Here is a 15,968-nt window from a genome sequence, read left to right on the forward strand (position 1 = left end):
TTTTAAATGTAGGGTTGTTTTTTTTGACTTGATAACTACTTCTTGTCCATTGTTCAGTGGTGGTTGGAAAATGTTTTATTACTGTTGGCAGTGTGGAGCAGAGCGACTCTGGTTTTCCAGAACTCTGAGCAGCAGAGGATGATGTTGTGCGGCTGAAGGTCTGCTTAAGCGTACATTAAACTCTATTAGAGACACTGATTGCTGAAGACCCAACGGCCGAATACTCATTCCTGTTCTGCTTCCTTGACATCAACTTGATATCCGTCATCCGTGTAGTTGGTATATTGTAATTTAAATTCTGTGGCTACACTTGATGTACACCAAATGGGCTCTGGGTTTGTTTGCTAACATCGGTTTATCATGCTAACAGTCTGATGACAAAATTTATATGACTGGGATCTGAGCTGACCTAGGGCAGCGATCCCCAACCTTTTTTGCGCCACGGACCGGTTTATGCCCAACAATATTTTCACAGACCGGCCTTTAAGGTGTCGCGAATAAATACAACAAAATAAAACTAGTACCGGTACCGAAAAAAGAAGATTTATTCATAACACACATGAAAAGACCCAGGAAAACCGAGTTAACAATAAAAACAATAACAATCTCTTCTGAAAAAGAACTATGAACCACAGTGAGTGTGTGTAAGATCTAATTAGTGTAGCACAGCCACAGAAACGAATGCTATTTCCTGTCTTTTATGTCTGACTGTTTGCACATTTATTTATTACAATGGAAATGGTTTAACAGTGAAGATTAAAGGATTTAGAGACTTTCCTGTGACCTTTCTATCCCCTTCAAAGTGCTCAGACACACCGACATCCTTCATGTATGAGCAGCAGATAAGCGAGTTAGTAACACAATATAATGGATTCAATGCTAATGATCAGATTTTATTTTTATGTCAGCGTTTGTGTCACTGACAACATGCTGACAACAAGCTCTGCAGGTTTATTTTGAAAGGTCAAAGTAAGCGACTATGAGTCACAAACACACACACACACACACACACACACACACACACACACACACAGATATTCCTTTGGGGCAAACCGCAGAGAGCTTTATAAACTAACAGAAGAATTTTAAAGGGAATTCTGTATCAAACTGGGAGCTGGTGACAAGACTTGAATGTTGGGGTAATATGTTCAGTAAATGTAGTAAATGTCAGAACTCTGACTGTTGCATTCTGAACAAACTGAAGTCGTCCTACTGAATGCTCAACAACAAATACAGAAAATAAAAAATCAGAGACATGTAATTACTTCATAAATATCAGCATATATTTAATTTGAAACCTGTTTTTCTTTTTGTGACGCTTTTTGTGAGTGCTTAGCTGGTCACTATAATGCATCTTTTACTGCAAGGATCTTAAAGTTAAAACAGGCTGAATTCAAGTATGTAAGTTAGTAGCAAGATCAGACATATCTGCTCTGAGGACATCGGAGAATGCAGGGCGGGCTGAGGTCTTATTGGGATTACCTCTACAAACGTTGGTCATGTTTAATATTAAACACATAATATGCCCATTTGATTTAAATGGCCATAAACTAAAAACATTAGTTTGTTTTGTTAGAATTCCTGAGCTTCACTTTTTACAGTGCAGTCTTAACTGTTACGTTTCCTCTTCATAAAGATCTGTGCAGCACATGCAACGACTAACTCATCTCACTCACTCGGTTTGATTCAACAAATTCAACAAAGAGTTTTGACCTTTGGCGCACACACACACACACACACACACACACACACACACACACACACACACACACACACACACACACACACACACACACACAAACCAAGACTACACAAGTCTGTAATGATTTCACCATGTAGCAGGATATCCTACCACCATTATATAAACACTCCAAGAAGGTGCAGAGGTCTCCTCTTACTTCCCTACCCTTCCTCACCCCTCTGTATCCCACTCTCCTCATTCACTCTCTCCACATATCCCTTACCTCCTGAACCCAGACCTTTTGGGGGAGGTGGCAGCACGGCAGCAGTAGCTGTCTGGTACCTTTGTTTCTTCATTTTGGTTACACAAGGTGATGTTTTACTTTAGTCCAAATGGGTGAGGAAATTCCAACATCTCTTGACACCACTTTACTGTTTCCTTTACAGCTTCGATTGTCATGCAGTAAATAGTTTTTATAAAACTTAAACCCTGTAACGTAATGTAATAAGACCTCTACACCATCAGTGTGTTTTTTTTCCTGAACAACCTGAATAAATTGCATGATACATTTTCAAGCAATAAATTACAGAAAAAAGATACAAATTAAAAGTCACATGTACAAATTAAGATTTAATTTCTTTCAACGAATTGTCAAAAGGTTCATCAACAGCTCAGTTAAAACAATTAAAATTTTCTGGAAATTATTTTATGGTTCAGGTTTTTCAGGGTTTGGGAGTTTTCTCCCGGTCACCAAGTAGTGACTGGTGGTCACAAAAACAGTAAGATCTCAGCTTATATGATGGGATCTCTAACGAGGTTATGTTCTTGGTCACTAGAGTCTTTTTGTTTTTTGTTTTTTTATAAAACTTGATGTTCATTCAGTAATTAATAATTAAGAAATCAGTTCACAATCAGAATAAAACAGGCATTAACCTCCTAAGACCTGAACTCTTCCACTGCATGCATTTTTAATTTCTCTTTGATATTCGGGCATATTGGGACCCGATGAATGTAAAAACAAAGAATTACCAGATTTTTTTATTATTTTTTTACCTTATTTTTGTTTTTAAGAAAAATAAGAGCCACATATGAGGATATTTGTTTAAAATTGTTCATAGAACAGTAGCAGTATAATGTCCTTGTAAGTGGATATCAGGCCCTTGTAGAGCAAAATTTAACCCAAAATGTGATGTCCACATATGTGGATGCCAGGTCCCAGGAGGTTAAACAGATGTTAGTTAAAAACAGTTACGAGATTGGAGGTGCAGTGTTTTATATAATAAGATGAAATGTGATTTAGGAAGCCTAGCTTGCGTAGGAGCCACTGATTCTCGATTTGAGTTGGATGTTGACATGAACTGTGATTTATAAACCGTGCCGGATGAATCTAAGTTGCAGATAAAGTAAAGCTAGCGTTAGCAAGCTTGCAGTTATTTTTATAGGCATATGCTTGCACGAACTAAAAGGTGAAAATGAAACAAAATTGGTTCACATTAATAGCGATGTTGGTCTCAAAGCTACTGTAATTGTATTTATGAGGACTATTTTTAATGCTTTTTGGTTGGAGCATCTCATTGGTTGCTGTAATAGCTGTGTAACTAACGAAACTTAAATGTACATTAAAGTGAAAGGAATTCTGCCTGCAACAATATATGTGCCAAGCCATCAAATCATTATTTTCTCACCTAAACAGAATGGCAATGGCAGTTTTATTTATTAGCACATTTGCTTACATGCAAACTCAATGTGCTTTTCACAGAAGATAAAAACATTAAAACCAGTCTAGATTTAAATTACTTTAAGGCACAGTTTGCATATTCTTCGGCAAAGGGCTGAGATGTAAATTCCACACATTTGTGGGCAGTGAATGGTTCTTTCAAATTTCAGGTCTTAGTGTAGTTCTTGGTGTGTAGGATCACAGACTTGTTGCATGCTTAGATCTAACAGTGTAATGTTAGGAGATGGTTTGTATTGGCCACCAGTGTGAATAAATTACTAAGTGGTCCCATTCCTTGAAGAGAATCATCTTCCACTCTGCCAGACAGAGAGGGCCTCACACACTTCCTTTGTGTGAGTGTGTGTCCCTCTTGGCTTAACACCTAGAGGCAGAGACAGGATATTGATGTCAGTTTCATTTTTTAAAGATTGACAGTCTGTTTCTTTTCTCTTTCTTATGTGTTTGTGACAGCTGGTGTGATTTTTAGCATTTGATTTTGGAAATAACAGCGCTAACATTCTGTCTTAAAGAGTGGAAAAACTGTAAATACAAGTGCAAATAATATGTTTAATGCAGTGGTTCCCAAACTTTTTTTGCTAGGCTCCCTTTGTTTTACAAGAAAAATGTTCCCCCCCCCGTCCCCCGTGCACGCACGCATGCGCACAAACACATCCTCCAACCACACACACCCCTATTTTGCTCCATTGCGGTTTATTTCACACCTCAAACATTTAGTAAACAATTAAGGAAATAATTATAATAATGGATTGGATTGATATAGCGCTTTTCAAGGCACCCAAAGCACTTTACAATGCCACTATTCATTCACTCTCGCATTCACACACTGGTGGAGGCAGCTACGGTTGTAGCCACAGCTGCCCTGGGGCAGACTGACAGAAGCGAGGCTGCCATATCGCGCCATCGGCCCCTCTGGCCAACACCAGTAGGCAAGTAGGGTAAAGTGTCTTGCCCAGGGACACAACGACCAGGACAGAGAGTCCGGGGATCGAACCAGCAACCTTCTGGTTACAGAACCAACCCCCTGAGCCACGGTCGAAATACAAGAAATCTGCAATAAATTACAGGTAGTAAGAAAATAAACTACTAACTCTTTTACGCTACGTCCGCACCTATACGGGTATTTTTGAAAACGCAGCTGTTTCGTCCGCATGTAAACGGCGTTTCGAATCACAGAAAACTGAGATTTTCTAAAACTCCTTTTTTGCGTTTACGTGTGGACGAGGAATACAGAGTTCATCACGCAACATCAAAGGTATGTGCCTTTTTTCACGTCACGCTGTGCACCACGTTATTGTTTACATGAGATGAATAGCAGAATGGCAGATAGAGACACAATACTGTTAATCTGACTGTCTGCAGGTTTTACATGCTTACATATAAACACACACAGTTACTGTCCCTCCATTTAGAAAGGCAGAGGCGTCACGGTGTAATTATTTTACATGTAGTTGTTTTTTTCCTGTGTAATAATATTCAAAATTGCTATCAATGCATTTTTCCAAAAATGCCTCTCTGTGCAAAATGGGTTTAAAAACATAAACAACTGTGGGATCCTGTTTGTCCGTGATTTGAACCGAGGGAACAAATCGTGGCAGGATCAGCCTGATGTTATTTGTATCCCACTGTAACTTTAAATGGTAAATGGCCTGTATTTATATAGCGCTTTACATATCCAGTCATCCACCCATTCACACACACATTCACACACTGGTGACTTTACTGTATAAAGAGCAAACATCTCCAAAATGTCAGGAGTAGTTAGTCATTACAACAAGTGTTTGTGAACTAAAAATCAAGAATGTGGGATCCTGTTTGTCCGTGATTTGAAGAGCCCAGCGCTGCTCCCGACGAAGGGAAAACCAACCCTGCAGGGAGACCTACCTCGGCACCTGTGCAGGTGAAACCAAAGGGCAGATATGCTTCACCATGTTTTCTAGTCTTTGGCTTAGTATGAAGATGGTTTGGAAACATATTCAGCAATGCTTCATCTCCTGCTTTGCGTTTGTGTGGGCGCCCCGTGCTAGCAGTGTCTAAGCATTTTGGGTTTTTTCCCCCCCTTTTCATACCGCACCCCCCCTGATATGGCTCTGGGGGGCGGGCCCTACACTTTGGGAAGGTCTGTGTTTAATGTAACAGTAAAATGTTCTGGTCTTCCTGGACCTGGAAAAGGCATTCGATCTGGTCCCTCACGAGCTGATTTGGCGATCGCTACAAACCCATGGTGCCCCACAAGCTTATGTGAAACGGACTCAACTGCTCTATTGCAACGTTACAAGCGTGGTCCCATGATCGCCAGCCTTCCCGATCACCGTCAGCATCCACCAGGCCTCGGCCCTCTCACCCCTATTGCTCATCTTCTGTATGGACACTGCGATGGCCGACTTGCAATCACCACACCCATGGAGCCTCCTGTATGCAGATGACGTGAGCCTATCGGAAACAGAAGACCACCCAGCCCTGCAAATTCGAACACAAGTGTGGAAAGATCGGCTCTCCGAAAACGGCATGCACCTGAACATCAAGAAGACTGAGTACCTCGAATGCGGCCCCCAGACTGACGGCACTATCACCATCAAGGGCGAGCCACTGATGATAACGCCGTTGCAAAAACAGGCCAACGATTAGACCAGAGGCAGCAACAGGCCACGAGGAAGACCAAAAAAGCGCTGGATGGACCAAATCAAAGACGATATGAAGGCTGCGTACGTCATACCGGAAGATGCTCTGGATAGGAAGAAGTGGAGGAATGTGTGCAAAATAGCAGACCCTGCATCCAGCAGGACATGAACCGCTAGGAAAGAAGAAAAAGAAGAATATAACAGTAAAATGTACAGTAGGAGGCTTGGCATTGGCAAATGCAGGGACCTCTGTATCTCCAGAACCGCTGTATCTCTTTTAGCATGTGGCATGTGCACTAATGCACAGCCATTTTGTCATGACTCCCACTCTGCTCTTTAGATCAGAAGTTGGTCATATGATGAGACAGTTGTCTAAAGAAAGACTGAGTTATATGTGTTTAAGAGTGCAACATAAAGGGACACCACAGGGATAATTGCTCTTTGACCCCTTGAAGTCGACTCTTATTATCATTGTGAAACAGAATTCATCAAGCAAAGCATTGTTCATCCACTAATAATATAAATAACATGAAGTGTGTTTAGGACAGGGGTATCAAACATAAGGTCTGGAGGCCAGATTTGGCCTGGCAAAGACTCCAATCTGGCCCACTGCATGACATTGGTAAATGTGAAGGGAACTGTATTTTCACATATTTTACACATTTTCTCACCATGGCCATTCACAATACACCAAAGTAATTAAATGATAGATTTCTGTAATTTTCAACTTTACTTCTTACAATTTAAACCCCAAACGTCATTCTGACAGCATCTGCCAGCCTCAAGGACTGCTGCACACTGGCTGTACAAGCACTGACAGCAGCCCATTCACTTATTTTCATTACTGACACTGGATTGCCCAATCAGACCAACCCCTCCGCTACCTTCACTGTGCGCTCACGGAGCTTGTAGAATAAATTTAGTGTAGATCAAGTGGTGAAAAGGTGGAGCTGAAAATCTGAAAATAGATGCAGCAGAATGTGTCAAATTAACCAACATGTTAACTGCTGCACTGTGAGCAGTAGTACCAGCAACAACTAGTAACAACTAGTAACCAGGCCTCTCAGTCACAGGAGGCTGTTGCTGCTAGCACAAGCTAGCAGTGAGGAAGAAACAGGGGAAGATAAAATTCATGTGGTAAGAAAATTCAAGAGATTCAAGGATTCAGGCAAAATGAAAGGCTACTTTGTAGCTTTTAATTGTCGGAACAACTAACTAACCGAACAACAGTATCAATATGAAACATATGACTGTGACTTGATCCACTACGACTTGATCGCGATGCTACTGCTGTCGTGAAGCAACAGCATCATTAATCAGGGTGGTCTGAGGGATTGAGGTCACAGTTTTACATTTCACTCTCGTGGCCTTGTTGAAAAACAATGGATAGTTTGACGAGAAAGCAAAAATGTGTGACTGTTTAAATAAATGTTACCATTTATCTGAACTGAGAATATCTAGCCCAGAAGAACAGATGAAACCTCTTGCCGTGGCTTTGCTGTAAGCACTGCTAGTACATTTTGTCTGCTTCTCTTTATCTTCAGCATCTCCACTAACTCTCCATCTCTGAGAGCACCCAGCCATAACATGGAGACGTCCCACATGAAAAGTATGTTTTTGTGTGGTTGCTAGAGTGTGCGTGTACACACAGAATGCTTATTGCACAGACAGCCGTACCACACACACACATAAAATTACACACGTGACCCCTATTTACCTTTCAAATGTAGCAGTTTGACTTCTGAGCCTGCAGATTGACTTTATCATCACCAGAACAGGATGGCAGGTCAACAAATGCAACGGAAATCTGGGGAAAAAATAACAACAAAAACCAAAAAGATGAGGTAAGCAGGTAACTGTCTCTTATTTAATAATACTAATAATAATAAATAGATTAGGGGCTGATCCCAGCTGCTACTGTGAGGTCAAACTACAGAAACAACAGCAACCCCTACCTGCTATGTTCTTTGATCCAGCATCCTGTGAAAGAACAGCAGACTGCCACATACGTAACCTGAAGATTTTTTTAAATATATAATTTAGTTGTGCATGTAAGAAACTATCTTGTTGTACATGAACTCCCTTATATTAGCATTCATCTATAATACCTAGTTTTATTTTAACCACTTTGGTGGCTTGGATAAAATACTTTTTACAAAAAGTTACAGTTAGTGAAATTAAACGACCACCACAAAACAGCACTGAAGTATTAATTGTACAGGAAATGATTTTGGTTTTTTTGGGGGTTTTTGTTGTCTTGTTTAAGTTTGTTATAGGTAATCAGGTTTACATGGATGCCCTTCCTGACTATCTGACTACCTGAATATCAAAGTCTATAAGTAAACCTTATTACCGGGTCCTTAGTCTGACCTTTCCACATTTTTGAACATTGAGAAACTATTAAGTGTTTTGCTATGATATGAAAATAAGAATTTTGCAGTTAGTTGTGGAAGAGTAGACTAGATTCATTTAGTTTGTGTGAGTTTTCTGGCCCACCAGACAATCCGGACTGTGTCACTGCCCAACCAGAACCTACTGGCCTATTGTTTGTATACCACCCAGCCAACGGACCGGACGTTTACCTCCATTACCTCGAGATGTTTACCTCCACAGTCGGACCAGAATAACCTGTCACTCAGCGCTTACTATTCACCCGTTTCCTCCAATAGCGTGACTCTGTCCTAAGAGGGGGGGGGGGGGGACTGGATTAAAACAGGATAGAACGAGGAAAACAAGATGTGACAGAGAGGAGGGTTTCACAAAGGACAGGAAACACAAAGACATGTCAGAGAGAGCAGGATGGAGAGATGGAAGGATAGATAGAAAGAGGATGGCTGAGAGGGAAATAAGGGAGAAATGGTGAATGTGGGCTTAAGGAGGGAAATGTATGAGACAGAGGTAGAATATAAGAGAGGAGGAGGAAGGAAACTGGAAGGACAGATCAAGAAAAAAGAGGAAGAAGGTCCAGATGGTTTAATGAAGAAAGAAATAAAGAAAGGATAAAGGCAGCCAAAAATATTTTCCTACAGCTTTGAAGTCCACTTTTAGTTCCAAAGCGGTTTGTTGTGATTATGATATGATTCGATAAACAGCGGTGGCTTGCGGTGCGTGCCCCGGCAGATAAAGCGATGAAAGTTTTCTAAAACAGAAGTGACTCAGAGGTTATGGTTTTTAGCAGCGTTAGTCAGCAGACTGACAGACGCTGCTTTGATCAGCATCCAGGTCTGATGAAAAACGTCAGAATATTACACCCTTAAAAAACAGCTGGAAGTAAACAAATGTGTCATTATCTGAATATTTCTTTAGAAGAATTAAAAAGAAAATAATAATTTAAAGATTTGACTTTTGACTTTAGGATTTTGTAGGTGTATGTTTCATAGTAAGTATAAAAGTCAAGCAGGTTCACTGTAAGAAAAGAGAATTTATTTAAAATATAACCAACAAAAGACAAACGAAAAACATTGTCTCAATGATCTTTTGTGACTGATACCCTGCTAGTGTCTTAGTAAGGTGCGTCTGTGTTCTTTCTCTTTGATTCTTACTGATTTTTCTCATTGTTGATAATAGTGATGGATGTAACTGATTTTGGGGGTTTCTTTCATCATCTTTACGACTGAAGTACAATTGGGTTGTAAGGATAAATAAACAATTATTTCTGCATGATCTGGTCTCACTATAAATTTGAAAACATGGGAGATCACTGTCCAAGACAATGTTCCAAAAATCAGACATTCGGTGAGCCCGAGTGCTCTACCGATGGGGGCGACTATCATCCCAGGAGAGAACAGTTCCATAAAGATAGGAATGCTTCATCACAGAGGTCACTGAGACCTGACAGCAAAACACCCTGCACAGTGTTCTTTTCCTTTATTCTGTCACACTGCAGAACCATCTGATCTGCAACACTGGAGTGGCCCCCAGAGTGGCCACAAATATCAAAAAAATAAAACACTTAAAATGAACTTATTACACCAATTTTCATCTCTATATTTTTTATTCTCGGACTCTACTACAGTAGTTGTGCGTGATGCCTTCTTTTTTCTTATACTGTGCTTTGGTGCAGGTGTTCAGTTCATTCTCTTTAGCTCCTATTCCTGTATGATTATTTCATTTCACAAACTTTCTCCTCGTGGCTGGCCCTCACAAACAGAAGGTGTGGACAGTGTTGGAATTTTATTGGAATTCCACATGAAGGACCAACACAAAGTGGTGTACACGTGAGAAGTGGAACGAAAATCATACATGATTCCAAACATTTTTTACAAATAAATAACTACAAAGTGGGGTGTGCGTAATTATTCAGCCCCCTGAGTCAATACTTTGTAGAACCACCTTTTGCTGCAATTCCAGCTGCCAGTCTTTTAGGGTCTGTCTCTACCAGCTTTGCACAGCTAGAGACTGAAATCTTTGGTCATTCTTCTTTGCTAAACAGCTCCAGCTTAGTCAGATTAGCTGGACAGTGTTTGCGAACAGCAGTTTTCAGATCTTGACACAGATTCTCGATTGGATTTAGATCTGTCTTTGACTGGGCCATTCTAACACATGGATATGTTTTGTTTTAAACCGTTCCATTGTTGCCCTGGCTTTATGTTTAGGGTCGTTGTCCTGCTGGAAGGTGAACCTCCGCCCAAGTCTCAAGTCTTTTGCAGACTCCAAGAGGTTTTCTTCCAAGGTTGCCCTGTATTTGGCTCCATCCATCTTCCCATCAACTCTGACCAGCTTCCCTGTCCCTGCTGAAGAGAAGCACCCCCAGAGCATGATGCTGCCACCACCATATTTGACAGTGGGGATGGTGTGTTCAGAGTCATGTGCAGTGTTAATTTTCCGCCACAGGGTGGGCCATTTATATGGATACACCGTAATAACATGGGAATGGTTGGTGATATTAAAGTCCTGTTTGTGGCACATTATTATATGTGAGGGGGCAAACTCCTCAAGATGGGTGGTGACCATGGTGACCATTTAGAAGTCGGCCATCTTGGATACAACTTTTGTTTTTTCAATAGGAAGAGGGCCATGTGACACAAACTTATTGGTAATGTCACAAGAAAAACAATGGTGTGCTTTGTTTCAACGTAACTTTATTCTTTCATGAGTTATTTACAAGTTTCTCTTTGTTCACAGCCATTGACATGTCGAAGAGGTTAACACGTGAGGTGTGGATTGAAATTGTGTTGATATCTGGTGAACGCAGTAACCGGGTCACTGCAGCAGATTTCAATGCAAGACACCCTACGAGACCACCCATCTCCCATGCTACAGTTAGCAAACTGCTTGCTAAGTTTCGTGAAACTGGTTCACTGTTGGATTTGCCAAAATGTGGACGCAAGAAAACTGTCACTAATAAAGAAACATCAGTGGCTGTCCTAGCTTCATTCAGCAAGAGCCCACAGCGCAGCACTCGCTGCATGTCACTGGAGAGTGGCATTAGTCGAACATCCCTTCGGTGGATATTAGCTACTCACAAATGGCATCCTTACAAACTCCAGCTACTGCAGCATCTCAATGAGGATGACCCAGATCAGCACACAGAATTTGCAGAATTGGCAAAATAAAAATTAGAACAGGACCCTCAGTTCATGCAGAAGATTTTGTTCAGTGATGAGGCAAACGTTTATGTGAATGGTAAAGTTAACAAACAAAACCACCGCTATTGGTCTGACACTAACCCACATTGGATGGATCCCTCCAAGACTGTTGGAACAACAAAAGTGATGGTTTGGTGTGGTATATGGGGTACAACGATAGTGGGTCCATTCGTCATCAATGGAAACCTCAAGGCCACTGGATATTTGAAATTGCTACATGATGATGTGTTTCCCTCTTTATGCACTGAAGCCGGCACGTTCCCTGAGTTTTTCCAGCAAGATGGTGCACCACCACATTATGGTGCCAGGTCCAAGCATTCCTAGATGAACAGTTTCCTGGAAAGTGGATTTGTCGTCATGGGCCAGTTGAATGGCCCCCAAGGTCTCCCGATCTGACCCCTAAGAATTTTAACTTTGGGGTCATCTGAAGGCAATTGTCTATGGTGTGAAGATACGAGATGTGCAGCACCTGAAACTACGGATACTGGATGCCTGTGCTGGCATTTCTCCTGCGGTGTTGCTATCAGTGTGTGAAGAGTGGGGGAAGAGGGTTGCATTGACAATCCAACACAATGGGCAGCACATTGAACACATTTTATAAGTGGTCAGAAACTTGTAAATACCTCATGAAAGAATAAAGTTACGTTGAAACCAGGCACACCATTGTTTTTCTTGTGACATTACCAATAAGTTTGATGTGTCACATGGCCCTCTTCCTATTGAAAAAACAAAAGTTGTATCCAAGATGGCCGACTTCTAAATGGCCACCATGGTCACCACCCATCTTGAGGATTTTGTCCCCTCACATATACTAATGTGCCACAAACAGGACTTTAATATCACCAACCATTCCCATGTTATTATGGTGTATCCATATAAATGGCCCATACTGGCCCACCCAGTATATACTGTGTGTGTGTGTATATATATGTATATATATATATATGTACATATATATATATGTATATATATATGTACACATATATACATACATATATATATATATATATATATATATATATATATATATATACACATCAGAAACTCAATGGGGATGTGGCGTACAACACTAGAGGCCAACTCCAAGCCCATAGCACAAGTCACCATCAAGTGCGGGATCTACCAAGGAGATGCTCTGTCCCCACTGCTGTTCTGCATAGGCCTGAACCCCCTCAGTGAGATCATTAACAAGACTGGCTACGGATACTGGCTACGGATACCGACTACGGAACGGAGCAGTTGTCAGCCACCTCCTGTACATGGATGACATCAAGCTGTATGCCAAGAGTGAACGAGACATCGATTCACTGATCCACACTACCAGGCTATACAGCAATGACATTGGAATGTCGTTCGGACTGGAGAAGTGTAGTCGGATGGTAACAAAGAGAGGGAAGGTAGTCAGAACTGAGGGGAATGAACTACCAGAAGGCAACATTGCAGACGTAGAGGACAGTTACAAGTACTTGGGGATCCAGCAGGCGAATGGGAACCATGAAGAGGCCGCTAAAAAAGCTGCAACCACCAAGTACCTGCAGAGGGTCAGGCAAGTCCTGAGGAGTCAGCTGAATGGTAAGAACAAGATCCGGGCCATCAACACCTACGCCCTACCCGTGATCAGGTACCCTCCTGGGGTAATAGGCTGGCCAAAGGAGGAGATAGAAGCCACTGACATAAAGACAAGAAAGCTCCTTGCCATGCATGGAGGGTTTCACCCCAAGTCCAGCACCCTGAGGCTGTACGCTAAGCGGAAGGAAGGGGGCCGGGGACTGGTGAGTGTCAGCACCACAGTCCAGGATGAGACAACGAACATCCAAGAATACATTGGGAAGATGGCCCCAACTGACCGAGTGCTCAGTGAATACCTCAGGCAGCAGAAACCCAAGAAAGAGGAGGGAAACGAGGAACCATCATGGAAGGACAGGCCCCTGCACGGTATGTACCACCGGCAGATAGAGGAGGTGGCTGATATCTAGAAATCCTACCAGTGGCTGGACAAAGCTGGACTGAAAGACAGCACAGAGGCACTAATCATGGCAGCACAAGAACAAGCTCTGAGTACAAGATCCATAGAGGCTGGGGTCTATCACACCAGGCAAGACCCCAGGTGCAGGCTGTGTAAAGATGCCCCAGAGACAATCCAGCACATAACAGCAGGGTGCAAGATGCTAGCAGGCAAGGCATACATGGAACGCCATAACCAAGTGGCCGGCATAGTGTACAGGAACATCTGTGCCGAGTATAACCTGGAAGTCCCGAGGTCAAAATGGGAGATGCCCCCAAGGGTGGTGGAGAATGACCGAGCTAAGATCCTGTGGGACTTCCAGATACAGACGGACAAAATGGTGGTGGCTAACCAACCGGACATAGTGGTGGTAGACAAACAGAAGAAGACGGCCGTAGTGATCGATGTAGCGGTTCCGAATGACAGCAATATCAGGAAGAAGGAACACGAGAAGCTGGAGAAATACCAGGGGCTCAGAGAAGAGCTCGAGAGGATGTGGAGGGTGAAGGTAACGGTGGTCCCAGTGGTAATCGGAGCACTAGGTGCGGTGACTCCCAAGCTAGGCGAGTGGCTCCAGCAGATCCCGGGAACAACATCGGAGATCTCTGTCCAGAAGAGCGCAGTCCTGGGAACAGCTAAGATACTGCGCAGGACCCTCAAGCTCCCAGGCCTCTGGTAGAGGACCCGAGCTTGAAGGATAAACCGCCCGCAGGGGCGTGCTGGGTGTTTTTTTTTTAATATATATATGTATATACCATTTCGTTTTGCATTGGAGCCTTTGCAGATGTATTAAATAAAGTGTGAGTGATAATAAGAAGTGCCTGTTTTAGATCCTCCAACATAGCTTGATAGGAATCCAACATTCTGTCCAACATACGCACACACAGCAGGGTGTTTTACTTCACAGCAACATATCTGTGTGTGCCAGTGGAGGGATACAGAAATGGGATGAAAATGTTCTGTCAGCACCAGCAATAGGCTTTCAGTGAGTTTGGAGTTTGTTTGTTCGCTGTGTCAGCCAATCAGCTGACAGACAGAGCTTTGAAGCTGAGGTTTCAGCTCTCAGCATCAGAGTGAGGCCTCAAGACAGACTTGGAAAGAGAGCTGAGAAAACTTGTGCTGCTTTGCGTTTTACTTGAAGTAAAGACTGTTTTGTCTAATATTGGCTTGAAAAGGACACCCTGTGACCACAGGTACACTGTAAACTCAACAAATACAGCAAGATTCTGGTTTTAGTTCAAGGTAACAGCAATAACTTTTAAAGTGGGTAAACTGTGGAACAAAACGGTGACAGGAGTAGTACAGTGTTAAAATGTACTGTAATAATATTAATCATATGAATTATTATCATTAATATTATTATTATTATAGTAAGATATGCAAATGAGATTTCAATATTATTAATATGCTAACCACGCATGAAAATCTTTTTTATTCAGAGGTGTACAAGTAGAAAATAATAGTCACTGTGCAATAGCAATGTGAATAAATGTACTGTTATACTGGTCAGGACCTGTAATAAAAATCTGAAAAATAATGGATAAAGTGTGGTGTTTAAACTTTAAGGACCTATATGAACCCTTTAGCTCAATAAAATGCATCCAGATGTTTGCACTAGTTTGCCATTTAGTCCTTGAACTTATCAGTAAATGCGGTGCATATCTTGCTGTCGCCACACACCATGCATGTTCACGGTGCTGCATGCAGAAATGTTCAGCATATGCAGGTGATGATGGTAGTGCAGGCTACCATCATCAGGTAAAAAGCAGGGAACAGCAGACAGAGACACAGTGGCACAGAAATAGTAAAAGAAAGGAAGGGGGAAGACAGACCACAGGAGAAGACAAGGATACAAAACGCAGTGGAGCAGGAAGGAGAAAAAAAACTATTAACCATGAAGGACCTTTAAACACCTTAATAAATAATATAGACTGTTGGAATTACTAAACAAACAAACAAACCCTTTGTCAAATATAAGAAGCAGTTTGCACCCAAAAGGCTCACAAACACAGCAAACATTTTAGTAAATCTTTTACTGGAAATCTAACATCACAGTAAGAGCCGAACACTGAAACTCCAGCTTCACAAAACAGATGGTTGATGGCCAGAGTGAGCTGTGAGGTTATTTTAGAAAAAGCACAACTGGTAGCTTATCTTGTGCAGTACAAAACTCATTGTATTACAGTCCAGTGACATGCATCTGAGGTTAACAGGTGATTCTAAATGGTTGTCTGTCTCTGCGTGTCACAGACTGACACACTGTGTACCCTGCCTCACAACTGCTGGGTGACACTCCAGTCTTCATTCCTAAAAACAACAGACAACTTTTTACAGTTGT

At 41.9% G+C, this 15,968-nt stretch overlaps 1 long non-coding RNA gene across 1 annotated transcript in view; it reads right to left on the reverse strand.

The window, feature by feature from the left end:
- Window positions 1-529: 529 nt before the first annotated feature.
- LOC146688359 (uncharacterized) overlaps window positions 530-15,968 on the reverse strand; it is a 38,854-nt gene continuing 23,415 nt past the window's right edge. The window contains exons 3-4 of the long non-coding RNA XR_014916531.1: window positions 7,755-7,844; window positions 530-3,780 (exon numbers count right to left, since the gene is read on the reverse strand). This is a non-coding gene — a long non-coding RNA (uncharacterized LOC146688359). The remainder of the gene's footprint in view (window positions 3,781-7,754; window positions 7,845-15,968) is intronic.

The sequence above is a fragment of the Copadichromis virginalis genome, linkage group LG18, assembly GCF_057382275.1.
Source record: "Copadichromis virginalis isolate Kocher_CV1m ecotype Utaka linkage group LG18, C_Virginalis_male_GT1.1, whole genome shotgun sequence".
Lineage (NCBI taxonomy): Eukaryota > Metazoa > Chordata > Actinopteri > Cichliformes > Cichlidae > Copadichromis > Copadichromis virginalis.